General features: G+C 30.7%; 3 long non-coding RNA genes across 3 annotated transcripts; 2 read left to right on the top strand and 1 right to left on the bottom strand.

Annotated features, from left to right (window-relative positions):
* The first annotated feature begins 356 nt into the window (after positions 1-356).
* LOC147816268 (uncharacterized) lies at positions 357-2,946 on the top strand. The gene is made up of 2 exons (XR_015432462.1): positions 357-749; positions 2,718-2,946. It is a non-coding gene; the product is annotated as an uncharacterized LOC147816268 (long non-coding RNA).
* Positions 2,947-14,207: 11,261 nt separating this feature from the next.
* Positions 14,208-18,501, bottom strand: LOC147816267 (uncharacterized). Its single transcript, XR_015432461.1, has 3 exons — positions 18,300-18,501; positions 17,245-17,389; positions 14,208-14,463 (listed from the first exon to the last, which is right to left on the bottom strand). It is a non-coding gene; the product is annotated as an uncharacterized LOC147816267 (long non-coding RNA).
* A 32-nt stretch (positions 18,502-18,533) lies between these two features.
* On the top strand, positions 18,534-22,445 carry LOC147816266 (uncharacterized). Its single transcript, XR_015432460.1, has 3 exons — positions 18,534-18,746; positions 19,655-19,799; positions 22,116-22,445. It is a non-coding gene; the product is annotated as an uncharacterized LOC147816266 (long non-coding RNA).

The raw sequence follows: 22,445 nt of genomic DNA, 5'->3' as shown, positions 1-22,445 counted from the left end.
AGCGTATTTGCAGCCTTCTTCTCTAAACCGCCAACCAAATACTGGCTCAGATCAGGAATTCAATCAACTCTTCACCTTACAGGGACTTCACAATGCCCTCTCATCTTCCAAACCTAAATCACCAGGGCTAGATAAAATTTCCCTAAAAGTATTGTACTCTCCCTTGGAAGCAGCTCTGCGAAACTTCTGAGTGAGTTGAACTCTATCTGGGCTTCTGTCGTGGGCCAGTTCCCAGAGTCCTGGAAACTGACCCACGACATTCCGATCCACAAAAATAGAAAACCTTTGGATCTAGTGTCTTACAGATATCTAGATGACCCTTGTGGGTCTCTATCTTTTAAGGAATTGGTAACTAATTTTAAACCATAGTTTCTACTACAGAATGGCAACAAGGAAATGATAACGTCCGATCAATGGGCTTTTCGCATTGTGATTGGCTGTTGACTATCACTCATGGTTGCAAGAATTTGGGAAGTTATCGCGTTTATTGTGAATTAAAATAAAAATTTCAATAATTTTGTGCACGCCTGTCTGTGTTCTCGCGTAATCTCGTATTTGGTGTGATGAAACAATTGGTTCATTGATGGATTGTGTTTACATTTATTTCGTAAACAGACACTGGAAAAGAGGAGATTTGTGTTTAAAAAAGAAATTAGGCGAAAATGTTTTCGAATTTTTAGATATTTATAAATGTAACAATAAAAATGAATGTTTTCTTTGCTATGTTTATTATTTGTTTTTAAATAAAAGTATGTCATTTTGATATTAAGAGTATGTTCTTAATACTTTGCTCTTAATACTTTTAAATTAAGTATTCTCTTATAAAAGCTTAGCTGCAATATTTATATAATTTTCTTACATTCTGTTGTAAGGAAAAGAAAATTCGGATCTAAATTAAAAGAATAATTATGCCATGTAATGTCTAATCATCCTATGCATATTTCCTAACATTTGTACTTAATTATTAAGCATTATAATTGTAACATAAAAAATAATTCTGGAGTAAAGTTCAAATTGATGTTTAAGTGTTTATATATTATGTTTATTCGACATTAAAAGTGTTTCTACTTCTAACATTTTATAAATGAATTTGTAACCCGCAGTTTTAATAAAATAAAATTATCGCTAGTTAATAAAACTATGGCAAGAGAAAAATTATCGGTAAAATTTTTATGTGGTTATCAATTATTATATATTTATTTGGAAGTAATTAAAAGTAATAATATATTTGTGAATCTAAGCACATCATGATAAGCAATAATATTGAAATGATAAAAATTCTGTGGAAATAACAATAATATTGGAAATGAAAAAAATTCATGTTACATGAAATTTATTTTCGAATAGTTGACTACTTACTTTCATGATGATAGATTAGATTTTTGATTACATATTATTTACTGCTGTGTATTAAGAGTTAGGTCAAATGTGCATCAAGTGGCAGTATAAAAATGTTGCTTTTTTTAAACTTACCACTGCTTTATTAGAAAAACAATTTTGTAACAATCAAATAATAAATATATAAAAATCTATATTTGAAGCATATAAGAGTAAAATTTTTTATTTTTTGATTTAGAAACTATCAATCAAAAAGATCCTTTAAAATTTGAATTATATTTATATAATAAGTAGAAAGAAATATTAGCAAAGGAAAAATTTCATAATGAGTCATTAAACAATATATCAATCACTTTTGAACTGACCCCCCTACTATTTTAATGAAATTTGGTGGAACATGCACACATGATAAAGTAAACAATTCGAACAGTTTTTAATTTGAAATTTGTCCAAGTTATAAACACTTGAAAAAATAAAATTTTCACTGAAAAAACCACTAACTTGCATACATATAAATAACTGTATTTTTTTTTTACTTAAAAAAAGTTACTTTAAGAACTTTTATTTTATAAGTTACTTTTTTTTTACTTTAGAAGAAAGTAAATGGTGTTTAAAAAAAGATTTGAAACACCATTGCAATAAACCTTTCATTTGATGCCTTATATGACTTTCTGAGGCTAGGTCAACTTTCAAAGCAACCTGATTTGACCTGTGATATGTGGTCTCAAAGAATTATGAAAGAAATATTTTTTTTTAACTACAACATTCTTCTACACCTTTCAAATTTGTAGCATAGAAATTGATATTTAAAAAAAAAAAAAAAACATTAATTATTGCAAACCAAAATTTTTATTAATTGAAAGTGGTATGCTGTACAAGTTTTTTTCCCCTTTAAGACATTTCATACAATATACATGGAAAACTGAGTAAAAAGCCTAAAATTCTTAAACCAATATATAAATCAATGATCATTCATACCAAAAGTAGTATTTATCCCATACTTTTGTCTCCTAAAATGTATCGAAAATAACATTTTTATTTTTAGCAAGTGTATTATATTTTTCTTATTAAAAAATGGTTTACCTTTTGATATGCAAAAAATATGTGAAATAGTTACAAGATATGAATAACATTTATTTCATAAAAAAAAATTTTTAAAATTATGATTATTAACTCTGTTACAATATGTTATGAACAGAATTAGTAATTTTTTAAACATATGCATTATAAAATTTTATGAAATAGTTAGGAATGATGTAGTGCTATTTTTTTGTTAATTATTTTTATCTCATTAGACGGTATAAAAAAATCTTAACCTGTTGTTGTTAGTACTTCAACCTTCTAAATGATCTGTGATTTATTTACTTTTAATATCAAAGGCTTCTGTGGGTACGAGTATGACAGTGAGGGTCCATGAGGCTGTAGAAAACGTATCTTAACTTCTTCGTAGTTTATATTTACATCTAAAATACATCGTATCCACCATTGGCTGTACTGCAAAATTACAACATACCCTCTAATATCTTCTAAGAGCAGTTCTAAAGGATGTAACACCACTGACTGGATCTTACTTTCAGATGAATTTTAATACATTTTCGTTTTAATTGATGTGTGGCTTTCGTGTCTGTTTTCATATATTTTTTTGTGTACCGGAGATTGTGTGGCTTTTCAAAAAAGTGTCTCTATTTCTCACAATCATAATATGATTTTATAATACACAAAATTTGTTTATTGAACACAATATTAAAAAGTGTAAATAATTTACTCTAATTTTTATTTCATCAAAGTTTTTTTTAAAATTTTTTATAGGATTGTTTTGTGTTGAATGAATATCTAATTTAAATTGGTCTAAATGTTGCTAGCATATATATATATATATATAGATAGATTTTTTTTTCTGAAAAAGTTATGTATGAATGCTGAAACATGAAGGAAGAAATTTTTTTTACAGTACAACTATCGTTTTATGTTAAAAGGGCATTTATTTTTTATGCTTTGTTTAGAAACATAAAGAGACCAAAGAACATCTTAAGGGATTGTGGATCTCATTTCAAATCAGCTTAAGTAAATAGAATTAAATTGTTTTTTATTATTTGAATTAACAGTATTTGTTTATGCTTACATGGTTACTGCTACTTTATAGCCTAAAATAATAATTTCTTGTTTTGTAATCAAATGGAGAAGTGTATTATTTCTTCTTAGTCTAAATCAACTACAGTTTAAATGGTCATAAAAAGTATTTTTAATTCTTAATTTATTTACCATTTGTATCAATGTTAATGTACTCAAAGTTTGGTATGAAATAAAACCTAATATAAAAAAGAAGCTGCTTTTGTACATAGTCTTAAAAAAAAGCTACAAGTAAAGTAAAGTTTCATTTTTTCATAACATGTTACACATATATAATTTTTTTTTTTCATTTTTTTATCATGGCTAAAATAAATTTTCATAAATTTAATACAGAAAATGAGATTTGTGAAATATTTAGTTAATTTTTTACTCATGAAAAAAATATATATATATAATTTTTATTTTATTTGCATGTATAGAATTGGCCTTTTATGTATAATCTGCACTAAGGCTCTTTCTCATACTGTTTAGCAGTTTTGGAGTTTTGACATTTTTTTCAAAAAAATTATTGAATATAGCTTTTTTTATTTTATTTATTTTTGTCATTTCTTAGATGACCCTTTGACTATCCTTGGGCTGCAACCCGCAAACAGTAAGCCTATACTTATCCCCATGATTCATGCATAGAATAAAAAGGCATACCCCATTAATTTAACAGTTCATTTTTTTTTTTTTAATTGTTTATTTGTAAAATCGCTGTTTGAACTCTAATGCACCATTGAAAAAGATTTTCCTTAGAGCAGGGTTTCTTAACCTGTGGTTCATGAACCCCTAAGGGGTCCATGAGTTATATTTTGGGGGTCCACTGTCTACTCCTAATTTTGAAAACGTTTGGAAGCCTACCCATTGCTTGTAAAGCGAACTATGGCAGCTATAATTCCGTTTGCTACAGTGTATCTTTGCGAAGCGGGATTTTCCACACTTGTGACAATAAAAATATAACATCGAAATCGATTGAATGTTGAACATGATATACATGTAGCTTTGTCAAAAACCATCCCCCAGTTAAATTTATTAATTAAGGAAAAGCAGCAGCAACCATCAGATTAAAAATTTTAATTATAAAAATTTTTTATACTATTAAAATGATAAAATGAAATGTTTTCTAATAATGGATGGATTTTGCAATTATTTGTTTCACAGGGGGGTGGTCCATGACTTCTTAAAAATTTTTAAAGGGGGTCTATTATACCAAAAAGGTTAAGAAACACTGCCTTAGAGCATGAGTGGTGAGTTTTCATTGCTTATTACTAAGGAAAATAGTGAGGTTAACTGGTAATCAATAAATAATGTTTCAATTTTGATTTGCTACGTTTTATATATGGATTAATTGTATTTGAAGAGAAGTGTGCTTAGGATAAAGCTCAAACTGGACTGACTCTTTCTAGATGAAATTTCAGTTATAGTTTAATGACAGCATTACCAGAATCGACTACACTGTTCCAAACATCAATGATATTAAAGAAAGCTCATCAATATTTGCAACATGCCTGATAAACCTAGTATGAAACACAAGGATAAAAGCAGCAGAATTTTATTTATTTACTTTTTTTTTTTCCAGAGTGCCTTCGACATTCTAAATGCTCCTCAATATCGTTTGAACACTAAGTTGTTCTTTTTTTCGTAAAATCTATGCAACTTTTTACAATAGCTCATTCTAAAGAGCGGTCGAAAATATGAGCACAAATGCTATGGCAATTCGCATTTCCGTCGTATCTATGAAGTTAAATTCAAGAATTTAAAAATATTTTCACATTACAGTAAAATTTATTTGTCCAAAACTAATGTTGAAGTTCCTTTAAGAATTAAAGATTATTTGTATTTTATTCATTAATGATTATAAAAAGAAGTGTATTTTAAAAGGTATGAAACATTTTATATCATTCTTAACATCATAATTTTTCAACATAATTTTGAAGAGACGTAGTAATTACAAGAAGTTAAAAAATGATATTTTTAAATTTTAGGTATTAGAAAAGCTATTTATCTTATTAAAATTTAAATTTGATTGTGAAAATTACCTAATTAATAATCACGTAAAATACTGTATATCATACAGGGTGTTCTGTAATTACATCTAACACGTTGTGAAAGCTGCAAATTGATATTTCATAGAGGAGAAAAAATGACAACTTCATCGTATCAGTTAAATTAATTGGTAAATAGGCGGTATGAAAAATAGAAAACCAGTTTGAATGGCCGATGACACACGAACGTGTTAAGTTTTAATCGCCTTCTAAGTTTTGTTTTCTCTAGTAATCACAAGTTTTTAGTCAATCCCACCTTCATCAGTCGTGATTCATTAAATTTTGATTTTTTTTTCCTTGCCTAAATATTAATTTATGACCCTTAATGTGTGTACTCGTTTTTTTACTTAAATTTCATCAAGGATTTTAAAAATATACATTAAGGTTGAACTTTATGAAATGCCCTGTTTAAGTTGAAACCTTTTATTGTTTTTAAATGAAATTATTACGACAACCAGTTTCGACAACAATGATTGTAATAGGATGATTTGAATGCAGTCATCCAACTCCATCCAAACTCAAATATGTTATGCAGTTTAAGTAATGATATTTAAGAGCTTTAAATCTGACTCTCAAAAAAAAAAAAAAATCGGGATATTACTGAAAAATATTGTGATTGGAGCGCGTGGTTTTTATTTTATTTCATAATCGTCGTTCAACAGCCGACCCAATTTTGGGTTTACTGTTACCAATGTTCAACAACGTCGCCTTGTAATTTTGTACCCAATCCAGAAGACAAGGGAACTCTTGGATCAAGTGTTGGGAAATTTTTTTTATTGAAACTAACCCGCGTTTGCGTTACACGAAGAAAAAAACCACGAAATCCGTCTACCGTGGAGGATATTTTGCATCAGCACTGTAGTAGGTGCAAGCCGGGTGCGGAATTCGTATCGACCAGCCATTATTGGGATTCGAATCTGGTTCACCTCATTCGGAGGCGAATACTCTTTCCCTTGGTTCCATCTTCACTGAGTATTAACTCTACAGGATGTTCCAATTTTATTGATTGGTACCAATTTTATTGTTTTGTCTAAATTTAGTCATCTTCAAAATGTAAATAGCAATTCGATCGTAATTTAAGGAAATAAACGGTTTTTTTCTCTTAATCCGCAATGATTAATGAGAAACAACCATGAGGGTTGATCAGCAACGTAAACAAGGGGCGGAACTTTTCAGTTTTTAATTATAAAATTACAAAACTACGGAGTTGAACATTAGTGGTCGTAAACCCAAAAATTGGATCAGCTGTTCTACGACGGATATAAAATAAAATAAAATCTATCTATTATAGGCCTGGATAGTAGGGCACTGAACCCATGCCCAAGAGTTCGTGGGTTCATCCACAGCCGGCCGAAGACTGCCCGTGTAGTAAATGGTGACTGATGCAAGTTAAATCTATCGAGTTGCAAAGTCGTCCATGTTCCTATAACAAATCAATACCTCTGAGGGTACTGAAACAAAAATTTCCTTGGCTTCTGAATTTGTTCAAAATTACAAGGTTACAGAGTTGAACATTAGGAGTCGTAAACCTAAAATTGGGTCGGCTGTTCAACGATGGTTATAAAACAAAATCTATATTTTAAATAAGGCGAGTGAAAAAGTCTTTCTCACAGTTCAAATAAGGGGAAAAATCAAAACTGTTACTCGAGTAACCAAAAGTAGATTACAAGACAGGATGTGAATATTAAAGTGCAAGAGCGTTTAGTTTAGAATAGTAAATTAAGAAAAAGACTTCGACAAAGGAATAACATAAAAAGATTAGTTGAAGCGCTTTATGTTACACACACACATATATAGGAAGGGGGGAGGGACTCCCCCCACTCTATAGGTACTGCCGCGGTCATAATTTTACTTCTTATAATCTTAGCTTAACTAAATTACGCCGAAGGAAAAAAATGTAGCTTTAACTTAAACTAAACTCAGTGGCGCGACAGCCCCTAGGGGGCCAAGGCCTACTGGGCCCATCTCAGTTTTCTTGACATTGGGCTCTGGGGTACAGGAGCAGATGTTCCAGTTAGGTGGTCAGCCGAACGCGGAACCCCAAGTGTTTAGTTCCCAAGCATGCTTGGTACTCATTTGTCTACCCACTTAAGGGATGAAAGGCTGAGTCAACCTTGCCCGGCCTGAGGATCGAACCCAGGACCGGTGGCACGGGAGCGCAAAGCACTACCACTCAGCCACCGGGCGTCTAGCTTTAACTTAAGATAATTTAAAATCTGTTCTCCTATTTATATCCAATTATGTTAGAGGCTATGTGTCCTTTTCGCTCGCACTCACTTGTTTTTTCCTATATTTTAAAAACATGAATGCAATTATAAATGGATGCAGAATTTAACAGAGTATTTATAGTTTGTCTAAGCTAAGAACTCCCCCCGCCACATGGTCTGAGGCCGTCTGCTGCTATGGATACAAGAATAGCGTATTCCAGGGAAGGTAGCTAGCCGACCTGCCTGTGGAGGGGTTAGGGAACTGCCTTTGCACCAGAAAGGTTCTGGGATCGAATCCCGGGCAAGGCATGGATGTTCTTTTCTTCTCTGTACTATCTGTCCTTACTGTGGGAGCAACGTTGGCCCACCTAATATGGTGCCCTTGTAAGAGAGGCCAACAAATCTGCCCTGTTAATGTCCGAATTGACGAACAATGTTAACACAGGAGGGCATTGGGGGGGAGGGAAGGTAGCTTCTCTTCACTCTAGGGCTAACACAATAGACTGGAAAAAAAGTCCTCTTACTCTCGCTGAATCTTAGCCAAAATCTGTCCTAAGCAATGACCCCACATCCCTTGAAATAGTTAGACCTCGTTACCATAGTCACCGCCAAGGGTCTTGACGAATGGCTAGGCGAGTTTTTACTTTAGACAAACTATAAATTAATTAGTTCATTAAACATTTTTTTAGAAAAAATTGCACGTTGAGACATAAAGGTTTGCCACCCCTGGACTAAACCATCCGACAGAGAGCAATGAAATTTGGCATACTAATAGTTCGTCGCACGAAGGTTACTGTTCACATTAAAACATTATATTACAAACCGTTCGAGCGAAAAACGGATTGGAACTTTCTTGCGTCATGTCCACTTAATTACATGTCGGATAATCGAATAACAAGCTTACACGAATGGAACCAAATCATTTTGTATGCAACTAATGTTAAACTTCCCCGTTTAAACTGACATTCTTTGTTTTTTGTCCCCGCCTAATTGCATGAAGAAGAGGTACTGAAATGAAAAAAATTTGTTTATTTTGGAGAAATGCTTCACTAACTAAAATGAAATTTTCGTTTTTCAGTTAAGATAAGGATACAATAGGTGGTCACTTCAAAAGGGTCCTGTTCATTAGTTGGTCTAAACAGGTGTTAGGGGTAAAATTGAAAAAAAAAATCTAATCTTGCTGCTAGTTATACATTGAAGTGAGCGACGAGTGTTTTACCCCTCTTTGAATTATAGTTTCTTTACGGTAAGAACTCCCCCCGCCACTAAATCTGAGGCCGTCTGCTGCTAAGGAAACAAGAATAGCGAATTTCAGGGAGGGTAGCTTCTCTTTACTTTAGGGCAGTGTTTCCCAAACTTATGACTTTTGTGTACCCTTTCTAAATTTTTCGTAATGCTGTGTACCACTAATAAAAAAATGAGTGTATTTTTTACTATAAAAAAAATTGCACAAAAGTTAAAAATCACAACTGGCTGTTGACACCACTAATTATCAACTGCAAACTCCGCAAAAAATAGCAAATAGAAAAATACGTAATCGTAAATTTTCATGGCTAGCTTTGTTTTTAAATAAGTTTGTTTGAAATTTTCGTTTATTGCAAGATATTTCGCATAAGGACGCGTACCCTCGCTAAACTGTTCCCGTACCCCTGGGGGTACGCGTACCACACTTTGGGAAACACTGCTTTAGAGCAATATGAAGAAAAATGATTCCCTTTCTCTCCCCCACCCGAGACAAAATATATCCTAAATAGTGACCCACACCCCTATTTGAAATAGTTATACCTTGTTACCATAGTCATCCCCACAGGTCCAGACGAATAGGGGAGTTCTTACTTTAGACAAATTGTACTTACTTACACATCATTTAGAATTTTAAAAAGGTACAGAGTGATTTGTTTTGTAGTCAAGATTTGTGGTCCCCTCCTGGTGCGCTATTAGCTTTCATAAGAAAAAATTTCAAAAACGTAACAAATCAGTATACAGTGTGTCTTTCTCTTAAGTAAGAATAATTATTGCTTAATCCAGAGAATAACTCTGAGAATGATTGCAAGTTCAGCAAGAAAAGGATGGATTTGAATTAATAGAGGGGGGGGGGGCAATGAATCTGGGAAACGATATATTAAAAAAAATTCCAAACTAAAACAGCTCATTATTTTGGAAATTCTCAAGACGAGGTTAGAAAAAAATTTTTTAAATAAATAATCTGACTATACGTTTGAGAGGAATACGCAATTATTCATGAAAGTCTTAATAGAAACTGAAAGGGAAAATCTAATTTTGATAAATTGACGAATTAAACGGGTATAAAAATAGTCTTCAATTATAGATTTTTTCGGAAGGGATCAAATAATATTTTAGTACCTATATATTATACTATTCACTAATATTGATTTCTTTTTATATAACTTTAAATGACATTTATATTTTATGATACTAACACAGATACTATTAATCAAAATTGTTTATTGATCATAAAACTAAGTTTATTTAATCAAAACACTATGATTTGCATTAAATACCATTAAAAATAAAATTTCGCAGAAATTTAGGATAGAATATTGCACTATCCTTTTAATCGAATAACCCGCTCAATTGCATAGATTTGGCTGGAACTGATGATATTCCTTTAAGCGGGGTTGACTGGTTAAGCCTTAGCCGTTGTTTCCTCAAAAATCTTAAAGATAAAATCATTGATACTTTATAGCTCTATTTAATAACAATAAAAAAGAGTTATTGCTTGTACTTTATTTAGTTTTTTTTTCCTCGCTACGTCATAATTTCAATCAACAACAGTTCCGCAATTGACTGATTGTTGACACGTTCTCAGCAGATCACCGAAGTCGAGCATAACTGGCTGCTGTCAGCGTGCGGGTGAAAAACTACTTGGATCAATCTGTGAAGGGACCGAGGGTGTGAGGTATTGTTTCTCGTTAAAATGTTATACGTAAGTACTTGACTTCACGCGCATGTCATCGGTCTATCGAAGCGAAGGGAGCCTCACCTCGGCAGAGTTCAAAATTGTGATGGCATGTCTTCAGATGATTGTCAGGAATGTTTACCAGACCGTTACCAATAGCCCATTGAGCAGCTTTAGTGCGACGTAAACAACAACAATGAAAAAAAAAATTTACGTGGTAGCACTATGTCACCAAATTATCTCTGAAGTTATCTGAAATCACGTATTTAATTTGTCACGTCTGTCAAAATGTGTTTCGGTATAAGTAAATAATTTAAAAACAGCGGTAATTAAAATTTAAAAAAAATTCTTTTGCAATGAAAGGCAAAATTAATGGGAAAGTGGTACTAATTTGCTTAGGAAAAACGTAGAAAATTACTTCAGTTTTATTAACAGCTGTCCCTCTTTTCTTTTTCTTTGGCCTTTTAATTCCTAGTAAGAATATATATATTTTTTGGTATTCTCTCTTTAAAAATAAAAAGTCAAACAGCTGATAAAAAATATTTGTTAGATTACGGAATTATATATTTTACTGAAATATAAAATTCAAAATAATTAGTTTGGAAAAATCTTTTTTTGATTCATATTCAAAAATGTTGTTGTTGTTGTTAATTTACGTCGCACTAGAGCTGCACAATGGGCTATTGGCGACGGTCTGGGAAACATCCCGGAGGATGATCCGAAGACATGCCATCACAATTTTGATCCTCTGCGGAGGGGATGGCTCCCCCGCTTCAGTAGCCCGACGACCTGCGCGCGAAGTCGAGCACTTTACGGTAGCACAGTTTAACGAGGACCAATACCGCACACCCTCGGTCCCTACGTAGACTGATCCAAGTGGTCACCCACCCGCACACTGACCGTAGCCAGTGATGCTTGACTTCGGTGATCTGCTGGGAACCGTGTCTTAACGATCAGTCCACTGCGGGACTTATTCAAAAATGTATTAATGATTTTGTAAATTAAAGAAGTTTCAATTATAAATAACTGTTTCGCTAAGATTTAAATAACTGCATATTAGTTAAATTGTTTGGAAGTGAACCGCGTTTGAAATATTTGACTTTTTATGCAGGAAAAGACATGGTGTTTCACGTTATATTTCATCTCACCAAATATTATTAAACTTCTAAATTTATTTCTCACCTATCCTGACATGAATAAATACAAAGAAATAATGAAAAAAAATATATTTAATGAAAATTCTGAGTCAAAGTGTTAATGCTGACGCTCAGTTCATTTAAGTAATGTAATAGATGCATATTGAAATACTAAAAAGTAAGCCATTATGTTACAAAAAGCAACATTTATGGAGTTCAGGTACTTATTCGTATAGATTAATCGTAAACAAGCGCCATACTATTATTTTCGCCAATGATGCTTAATTAATATGGGTAATTCCTATTATATAAATTAAAAAAATTACTTATTTACAAAAATTCCAAGTTAATGGTTAATTTCGATATTATGCCTAGTAATGTTGAATACAGTTAATCTCAATTTTAATGGGCTGAACAACAAAAAACAGGTTTTGTTATGTTTTTGCTTATTAATTTTGTCAGTATATACCGTTCTGTTTTGTCCACGATTTCATTGGGTTGTTCAGTACCGAGTTATTGTTTTTTTGATTTTATTAATCCTGTTCGAAGAGTGGATATTTAGCTAGTTGAAAATAAAAAAAAGTTGAATTACAGTTCGTTAAAAATAAGTTAACTAACGCTTTTCGTTTCCCGAAACTCTTGTTTTTTTCTCAGGTCAAGAGCTAGCCCTTGTACAATACTTATCAATATTTTAGTCAAATAACTTCTAAACGTACTATTGGACGTATTTTCAAAATTTTAATTAAATATAGTAGCATTAAATTCTAACTTGAGATTCATTTAAACTGAAATAGTTGCAGTGTTATAGTAGTAGCACCTTGGATACATATGTACTATAAAATAGTATCTTTCTCTTGATATACATCTTCAAGAAAGAATAAATAATTGAGATAAATTTTCTTTTGAATATATTTATTTTTAGTGGTAAGAGTACAGCATATGTAAAAAGTATAAAAAAGGAAGAAGAAAAAATTATTCAAGTTGGATCTGAGAATTTGAAGCACGTATATTTGTTTTTGTTCTTACACAATAGACAGAGTATGATAGCTAGCTTGACTCTATGAAGGTGCTTGCAGATGCAATCATATAAGGTCTATGACCACTATCAGTGGCATCATCCTGAGAAAAAGAGCAGCTAAGTCTTTCTTTATAACTATTGCATAGCTGCCAACCTTATGAATCAAAAATGAGGAACACTATATGCGACAAAATTATACGCACTAATTACGAGAGTAAGATAAAAATTTAATTATTAAATCATAACATTAATAGACATACATTTAAATATGTAAATTAGTAAAACAAAACTATAAACACTATCTTTTGTGGGAAACTTATAATATTAATGTTTTATAATTAGGAATACCGGTATAATATATTAAAAACAAACATTATCTATTAATATATAATTATTTATCTCCAAATTATAAAACACTGGTAAATAATAATCTACATCATAAACAAATATTTCTGATGCAAGTGTTTAAATACTACAAAAAAAATTTTTTTCCAAAAATAATAATTTAGTGAAATAATCAGCAACAGACAGCTATTGGAATAATATTTTCCAATAAAAAGCTACTAAAAATTACTTTAGCACAATAATCACAGGATGCATGCTTGTGGCGATCAGAAAAAAGGATTGGTTTAAAATCAAAAATTTTATGAAAATTCAGAATTTTTATAAAAATATCAGATTGGTTTTAAAAGTTAGGAACAAATCCGAAAAATTCTGAACAGTTGGCAGCTATGCTATTGTCTGCTTAGTCAGCTGTAAAATAAAAGCATTTTTCTAGATAAAAAAAATAGAAATCATGTTACTTTAAAATTCTACAGTGGATCAGAATCCAATCAAAGACTTCAGTTATATTAATAACTGACAACCGTGCTGGAAAATAAAGAGCTTAATTATTTTTATGAATTTAAAAAATATACAATTATATTTAATACATATAGCAAAATCAATGACTGAAATGTTATCTTGTTACGGTACAGAGATATTCTTCAAACTAAATGAGACTCTGCATAAACCATTGTAGAAAATCAAGTCCTGGTAAATATATCTCACAGAAAAGCTTTAAGCAGACAATGCTGTGAGACCATTCCCCGGGACAAACATGAATCATCAGCAGAATCCAGGCAAAAGCTAGAAGAGAACAAGTTGCTTCAAATTAATATTGTAATCAAGATACCTTGTTAAGATTTCAACCAATGGTTAAGTATATAGATAAAAGCACAACTCTTCAAATTGTGAATCTAATAAAGGATTGCATACATTAGTTTGAATCAATTTGAATTACAGAGTGAAAGAACTTTTAGCACAGAAGTATAAGTTTTAAGTTATAAGCACAGATTAACAGAAATTTTTTTATTATTATTAAATCTGGCATATCCATCTTTTTCCACGCATATGGCATACTTGCGACACTTTCAGAGTTATAAGCACAGATTAACAGAAATTTTTTTATTATTATTAAATCTGGCATATCCATCTTTTTCCACGCATATGGCATACTTGCGACACTTTCAGAGTGGTCTCACAACTCTTTTGGGAGGAAGCATCACTCAAACTCATACTCGGGGATTTGACACATCTGTCACTTTAAAATCAAGACATAAAAAAGGAGTGTAAATTATTGCAACATTAGCTTTGTTGCTCGATTTTTTCTTTTTGCAGATCCCCAATTTAGTCAGGTTACTTACATCTGAAAGAGAGGGAAAGTGTCTGATTAATATTATTTAATATTTCTATTGCAGCATCAATCAGGGTTTACATATAAAGACTAATGGCTTTAAGAACAAGACAATCACAGGACATTACATCACAGCACAGATTTTATTATATTTTCCTTACACAACATAAATGACCCCACAGCCAATTGTTCAGTTGGTGTGTGCACTGTTGAGTCACCGTTTACCCTAGAGACAGACACGTAGGCTTCTTAAAGGCACGAGTCCATGATGGATCATGGAATGTGCATGTTGTGTTATCCCCACGCTGACTTTTAATGATGAGCCAGTACACGTTGATGTGTTTGTCCATTGTTCAGGTTTGATTGTACTGTTCCCAGTTTTTTAGTATCTAATCATCTAAATTCTGTCGACATCACCAGTTCCTTAATGAATATTATTTTCTAAACCTTTTACAAGAATAAAAAATAAAATCATAAATTAATTTTCTAAACTTATTAGTATCTAGATCAAACATTAAATTAGTTTTTATTTAGAATGCAATAAATGCCACTGATAAAAACAAAAGTAATAAATATTTTTGAAATAATCAAAGTAAAAGAATATATATCATTAATAAAAGAGGAATATACTAACTGGTAGGGCACTGTCTTTTCCTTAACCACGGTGTGATTAAAGACAAATACTGATAAACATTAAAAGATCATTTAATTCATTCTGACTTTAATCATTTTATTAATACTGTAATAATTTATAAACAGTGCTGTACTAACAGTAAACAATCCATACTATAACAATACAGTTGGGGAAAAAAAACTCACAACGATTAAGGTATAATGCCACTGTTAAAAATATACAATTCTCCGAATAATCAAAACATTATAGTAATAAAAGAGAAAGATACTAACTGAGACACTCATATTAGCTTCTGTTAAGTCTAGATCTCATTTAAGCTAACAAAGAATAGAATTAGATCAATCTCCGTGCAATCTAAAATTTTTTATAATCTCTTTTAGTGTTGAACATATACCCATTGCTATTTAGAAATAGCAATTGGCATTATTCATTAGCGTTATTAGCATTATTCATTTAGTATATTTTACCAAAGGCATTTAAAGTGGAAGAGTATTTATAATTCAGGTACAATGCTCTAAACAATCTTCCCTCTGTCCTTTAAGGGTAGAACCAGAATCATTGAGAGAGAGAACTAGTCATAAAATATTCTATTGCATCTAAAAACTTTTCTGCATTGTGTAAAGTAGCACAGATAAGAATATTAGAAAAAAAACACTCTCTACTGAATATTTTTCTTTACAGCATCATAGTACTAAATCTGTTCAAGTACTGTCAGGGATCTGTCCAGACATTCTGTAAAAGGCCCGTATTTGTAAAATTGGAAAAAAATTACTTGTAATTTGTGAATATAAAATAAACGTTAAGTCACATTCTTTCAACCAGGGTCCTGCTTTTGTGAATTTGTGCAAATAGGGTCTGTTATTGCACAAAAAAAAAAAAAAAAACTTTTTCAAGGAGTTTTTAAATTGTAAAGACTTACAAGATTATGTCCAACACTGTAAAATTATAATTAAAAAAATTAAAATTTAAAAAATAAACAGCAATTGCTGCTACTAAATTAGAGATGCAACATACAAATATTTGGTATTTTGCCTATACTGCTGAACGCAGAATATTCATTTCGGACGAATAAAGGAAGAAGTGTCTGCCGAAGACAAAATTTATTTAGATTACATCTGTCGTTCTCTCCCCCCCCCCGGGAAGGGCTTATTCGATTAACAAAACAATAATGAAGATAAACGAATTTGTGAAGGGTCTGAGTAAAGGATAAATTATTTTGTGAAATGTCCGTTTTTATGAAAAGATATTTTGTGAATAGTTCGTTAACGGACCCAAATCTCTTCTAAACAGATATCTGACTGTGACTACTCTTTCTTATTTGTATGGGATGAGTTCTGGTTATCTGGCTAAATGCCAAGACAAGATTACAATATTTTTATATTATTAGTATATAAAGTTGTGTATAAATACACTTCTTTTTTTAGCAACTTTGCTATGCATTCTTCAAAGATGTTTGCCAGTTGAATATGGCCCTGGCAGTTTAAATGTATGTGATCTTAACCAATACATTCATCCACAGATAAAGCTGATTCACAGAACATTAGCCCAAGTAAAATTCACAAAGTTTTAATTACTTCATTGAATCGCTTTATAGTGACGTTTTCAAGATTAACAAAATGTTGATGCATACGCTGATCTTTCAGCAAGAGAAATTTCTAAACTCTTCGTTCGAGAAAAACTCAGAAATATTTCTGTATTGTGATCTGCCGTGCCAACTACAATCGCCAAGGTGCTAAACAGATTTTAAACTTGCAAAAATTTAATAACAAAAAAAAACACATGTAGATAGTTGTCCGGGGGTGGTTACGAGTTATACCTTCTGAGTTCCCTTCTCTTTTTATTAGTTCCTGGCGGCTGGCTACCCAGAATTATTCTTCCACAGATAACCAAACAAAATCTCCCCAATAACCCCACAAATTTTATTAACCACACAAGCCAGTTTTTTAAAGTTGGGCATTGTACCCAATTGCACATCATTAGTTCCTTTATTTTTAAGAAAAGCAAAATAAATTATTATTTTATAGCACAACCATAAGTAATATTAATAAAAAAATAAATAAGTATCTGAATTAGAATAGTTACACAAGATACTAACAATGCCAACAAATGGTTTAGATACATAATCATTAAATATGTAAATAAATTACATTTCAACTTACCAACATGAATTAAGACAAAAACACAATCGTCCCTTCACAACTGCACACTTAATTTGTCCACACCGATTCCAGGGTGTGCAAACATCGATATCCCATTTTCATTCAGCATTTAAGTAATTAGCCAAATACTTCTCCAAGGAATCACCTAGTAAAAAAGTATTTTATGAAGAGAAAGAAGAAATATGAAAAGTTTGCTTTACATTGTCCACGTAAACTGTCAAAAATCTTAGGGTAATGAAAAAAATACAATTATAGATATAGTTTGAGAAGTTAAATAATTGAAAAAATTCAATTTCATATTAATATCCAATAAAGATAACTTAAATTTAAGATAACTTGCTAATCTGAATTATCTTCTAATTTATTATAGTATTTGTATTATGTATTTTAAATAAAACAAATTATTGAGTACAAATTGTTTTGCACATAATTGTGATACACCTATAGAATAAAAAATTTTTTTGAAAGTATGCATGCTCATAATTTATTCAATAGTTAAGACAACCTAAAAGAATAATAATGAATGCAGTAACGGTGAATGAAAATGATAAATATTATCTAAATTTGTTCCATTTCTCTCAGAATTTTTTTTAGATTAGTTTACAATAAAATTGAAACAAATTATTTTAGACATGATCAAAACCCTCTTCACTATTTTTAAGAAAATTCAATATTAATCTTTCTATATATAATAAATTTTAATTAGCAATATATTTCATAGAAAAAAAAAGATACCTCTGTATTATGTCACTAAAATAAACATAAATCAAGTAATTCAACTAAATGAAATTTCATTACTAAACTGCTTCACACAATTTCGGCAGATCAAACAAAGGATTTCTAAGGAAGCAGAGAAAAACTTTGATAAATGAATTTTTATAACGATTTTCTTAAAATACATACATTTTACAAACTATTTACTTTAAAATCTAACGCGTGGTATTCACAGATATTTAATAAAATTCATTAATCTTTTTAAAAATTTCATGTAATTTTTTTATATACTGCTATGAAACGTACACTAATATTATAAATCTTTAATTAATAAGAATTACCTGTAATTAAAACTTTCATGATGATAAAATATGAAATCCCGCGCAGCCAAATACAGAAAATGGCTTCCTCTAACAATAGCTTTTGTTTAAACAACGCCAATTGCTTTGGCGAAAAAGTTTGGTCACACAATCAATATAGGGTTATAAGAAGATTGATGGATAAAAGCTAGCGTCAAGCTCACTCCGCCCAGTTACCAATTCCTAAATTGACCAAATATCGACCCTTGTCGATATTTGGTCAATTTAGGAATTGGTAACTGGGCGGAGTGAGCTTGACGCTAGCTTTTATCCATCAATCTTCTTATAACCCTATATTGATTGTGTGACCAAACTTTTTCGCCAAAGCAATTGGCGTTGTTTAAACAAAAGCTATTGTTAGAGGAAGCCATTTCTGTATTTGGCTGCGCGGGATTTCATATTTTATCATCATGAAAGTTTTAATTACAGGTAATTCTTATTAATTAAAGATTTATAATATTAGTGTACGTTTCATAGCAGTATATAAAAAAATTACATGAAATTTTTAAAAAGATTAATGAATTTTATTAAATATCTGTGAATACCACGCGTTAGATTTTAAAGTTAATAGTTTGTAAAATGTATGTATTTTAAGAAAATCGTTATAAAAATTCATTTATCAAAGTTTTTCTCTGCTTCCTTAGAAATCCTTTGTTTGATCTGCCGAAATTGTGTGAAGCAGTTTAGTAATGAAATTTCATTTAGTTAAATTACTTGATTTATGTTTATTTTAGTGACATAATACAGAGGTATCTTTTTTTCTATGAAATATATTGCTAATTAAAATTTATTTTCTATAGAAAGATAATATTGAATTTTCTGAAAAATAGTGAAGAGGGTTTTGATCATGTCTAAAATAATTTGTTTCAATTTTATTGTAAACTAATCTAAAAAAAAATTCTGAGAGAAATGGAACAAATTTAGATAATATTTATCATTTTCATTCACAGTTACTGCATTCATTATTATTCTTTTAGGTTGTCTTAACTATTGAATAAATTATGAGCATGCATACTTTCAAAAAAAATTTTTATTCTATAGGTGTATCACATTTTTGTGCAAAACAATTTGTACTCTATAATTTGTTTTATTTAAAATACATAATACAAATACTATAATAAATTAGAAGATTATTCAGATTAGCAAGTTATCTTAAATTTAAGTTATCTTTATTGGATATTAATATGAAATTGAATTTTTTCAATTATTTATCTTCTCAAACTATATCTATAATAGTATTTTTTTCATTACCCTAAGATTTTTGACAGTTTACGTGGACAATGTAAAGCAATCTTTTCATATTTCTTCTTTCTCTTCATAAAATACTTTTTTACTAGGTGATTCCCTGGAAAAGTATTTGGCTAATTACTTAAATGCTGAATGAAAATGGGATATCGATGTTTGCACACCCTGGAATCGGTGTGGACAAATCAAGTGTGCAGTTGTGAAGGGACGATTGTGTTTTTGTCTTAATTCATGTTGGTAAGTTGAAATGTAATTTATTTACATATTTAATGATTATGTATCTAAACCATTTGTTGGCATTGTTAGTATCTTGTGTAACTATTCTAATTCAGATACTTATTTATTTTTTTATTAATATTACTTGTGGTTGTGCTGTAAAATAATAATTTATTTTGCTTTTCTGAAAAATAAAGGAACTAATGATGTGCAATTGGGTACAATGCCCAACTTTAAAAAACTGGCTTGTGGGGTTATTGGGGAGATTTTGTTTGGTTATCTGTGGAAGAATAATTCTGGGTAGCCAGCCGCCAGGAACTAATAAAAAGAGAGGGGAACTCGGAAGGTATAACTCGTAACCACCCCCGGACAACTATCTGCATGTGTTTTTTTTTTTTTTTTTTGTTATTAAATTTGCAAGTTTAAAATCTGTTTAGCACCTTGGCGATTGTAGTTGCCACGGCAGATCACAATACAGAGATATTTCTGAGTTGTTTTTCTCGAACGAAGAGTTTAGAAATTTCTCTTGCTGAAAGATCAGCGTATGCATCAACATTTTGTTAATCTTGAAAACGTCACTATAAAGCGATTCAATGAAGTAATTAAAACTTTATGAATTTTACTTGGGCTAATGTTCTGTGAATCAGCTTTATCTGTGGATGAATGTATTGGTTAAGATCACATACATTTAAACTGCCAGGGCCGTATTCAACTGGCAAACATCTTTGAAGAATGCATAGCAAAGTTGCTAAAAAAAGCATCTTTATATACTAATAATATAAAAATATTGTAATCTTGTCTTGACATTTAGCCAGATAACCAGAACTCATCCCATACAAATAAGAAAGAGTAGTCACAGTCAGATATCTGTTTAGAAGAGATTTGGGTCCGTTAACGAACTATTCACAAAATATCTTTTCATAAAAACGGACATTTCACAAAATAATTTATCCTTTACTCAGACCCTTCACAAATTCGTTTATCTTCATTATTGTTTTGTTAATCGAATAAACTCTTCCCGGGGGGGGGGGAGAGAACGACAGATGTAAATCTAAATAAATTTTGTCTTCGACAGACACTTCTTCCTTTATTCGTCTGAAATGAATATTCTGCGTTCAGCAGTATAGGCAAAATACCAAATATTTGTACGTTGCATCTCTAATTTAGTAGCAGCAATTGCTGTTTATTTCTAAAATTTTAATTTTTTTAATTATAATTTTACAGTGTTGGGCATAATCTTGTAAGTCTTTACAATTTAAAAACTCCTTGAAAAAGTTTTTTTTTTTTTTTGCAATAACAGACCCTATTTGCACAAATTCACAAAAGCAGGACCCTGGTTGAAAGAATGTGACTTAGCGTTTATTTTATATTCACAAATTACAAGTAATTTTTTCCCAATTTTACAAATACGGACCTTTTACAGAATGTCTGGACAGATCCCTGACAGTACTTGAACAGATTTAGTACTATGATGCTGTAAAGAAAAATATTCAGTAGAGAGTGTTTTTTTCTAATATTCTTATCTGTGCTACTTTACACAATGCAGAAAATTTTTTAGATGCAATAGAATATTTTATGACTAGTTCTCTCTCTCAATGATTCTGGTTCTACCCTTAAAGGACAGAGGGAAGATTGTTTAGAGCATTGTACCTGAATTATAAATACTCTTCCACTTTAAATGCCTTTGGTAAAATATACTAAATGAATAATGCTAATAACGCTAATGAATAATGCCAATTGCTATTTCTAAATAGCAATGGGTATATGTTCAACACTAAAAGAGATTATAAAAAATTTTAGATTGCACGGAGATTGATCTAATTCTATTCTTTGTTAGCTTAAATGAGATCTAGACTCAACAGAAGCTAATATGAGTGTCTCAGTTAGTATCTTTCTCTTTTATTACTATAATGTTTTGATTATTCGGAGAATTGTATATTTTTAACAGTGGCATTATACCTTAATCGTTGTGAGTTTTTTTTCCCCAACTGTATTGTTATAGTACGGATTACTGTTAGTACAGCACTGTTTATAAATTATTACAGTATTAATAAAATAATTAAATTCAGAATGAATTAAATGATCTTTTAATGTTTATCAGTATTTGTCTTTAATCACACCGTGGTTAAGGAAAAGACAGTGCCCTACCAGTTAGTCTATTCCTCTTTTATTAATAATATATATTCTTTTACTTTGATTATTTCAAAAATATTTATTACTTTTGTTTTTATCAGCGGCATTTATTGCATTCTAAATGAAAACTAATTTAATGTTTGATCTAGATACTAATAAGTTTAGAAAATTAATTTATGATTTTATTTTTTATTCTTGTAAAAGGTTTAGAAAATAATATTCATTAAGGAACTGGTGATGTCGACAGAATTTAGATGATTAGATACTAAAAAACTGGGAACAGTGCAATCAAACCTGAACAATGGACAAACACATCAACATGTACTGGCTCATCATTAAAAGTCAGCGTGGGGATAACACAACATGCACATTCCATGATCCATCATGGACTCGTGCCTTTAAGAAGCCTACGTGGCTGTCTCTAGGGTAAACGGTGACTCAACAGTGCACACACCAACTGAACAATTGGCTGTGGGATCATTTATGTTGTGTAAAGAAAATATAATAAAATCTGTGCTGTGACTAACTATTAAA

The sequence above is a fragment of the Parasteatoda tepidariorum genome, chromosome 1 (genome assembly GCF_982258835.1).
Source record: "Parasteatoda tepidariorum strain Cologne lab strain chromosome 1, Ptep-v5.0, whole genome shotgun sequence".
In the NCBI taxonomy this organism is placed as follows: domain Eukaryota; kingdom Metazoa; phylum Arthropoda; class Arachnida; order Araneae; family Theridiidae; genus Parasteatoda; species Parasteatoda tepidariorum.
Note: the sequence above shows the minus strand (reverse complement) of the source record. Positions and strands in the feature narration are given on the sequence as shown.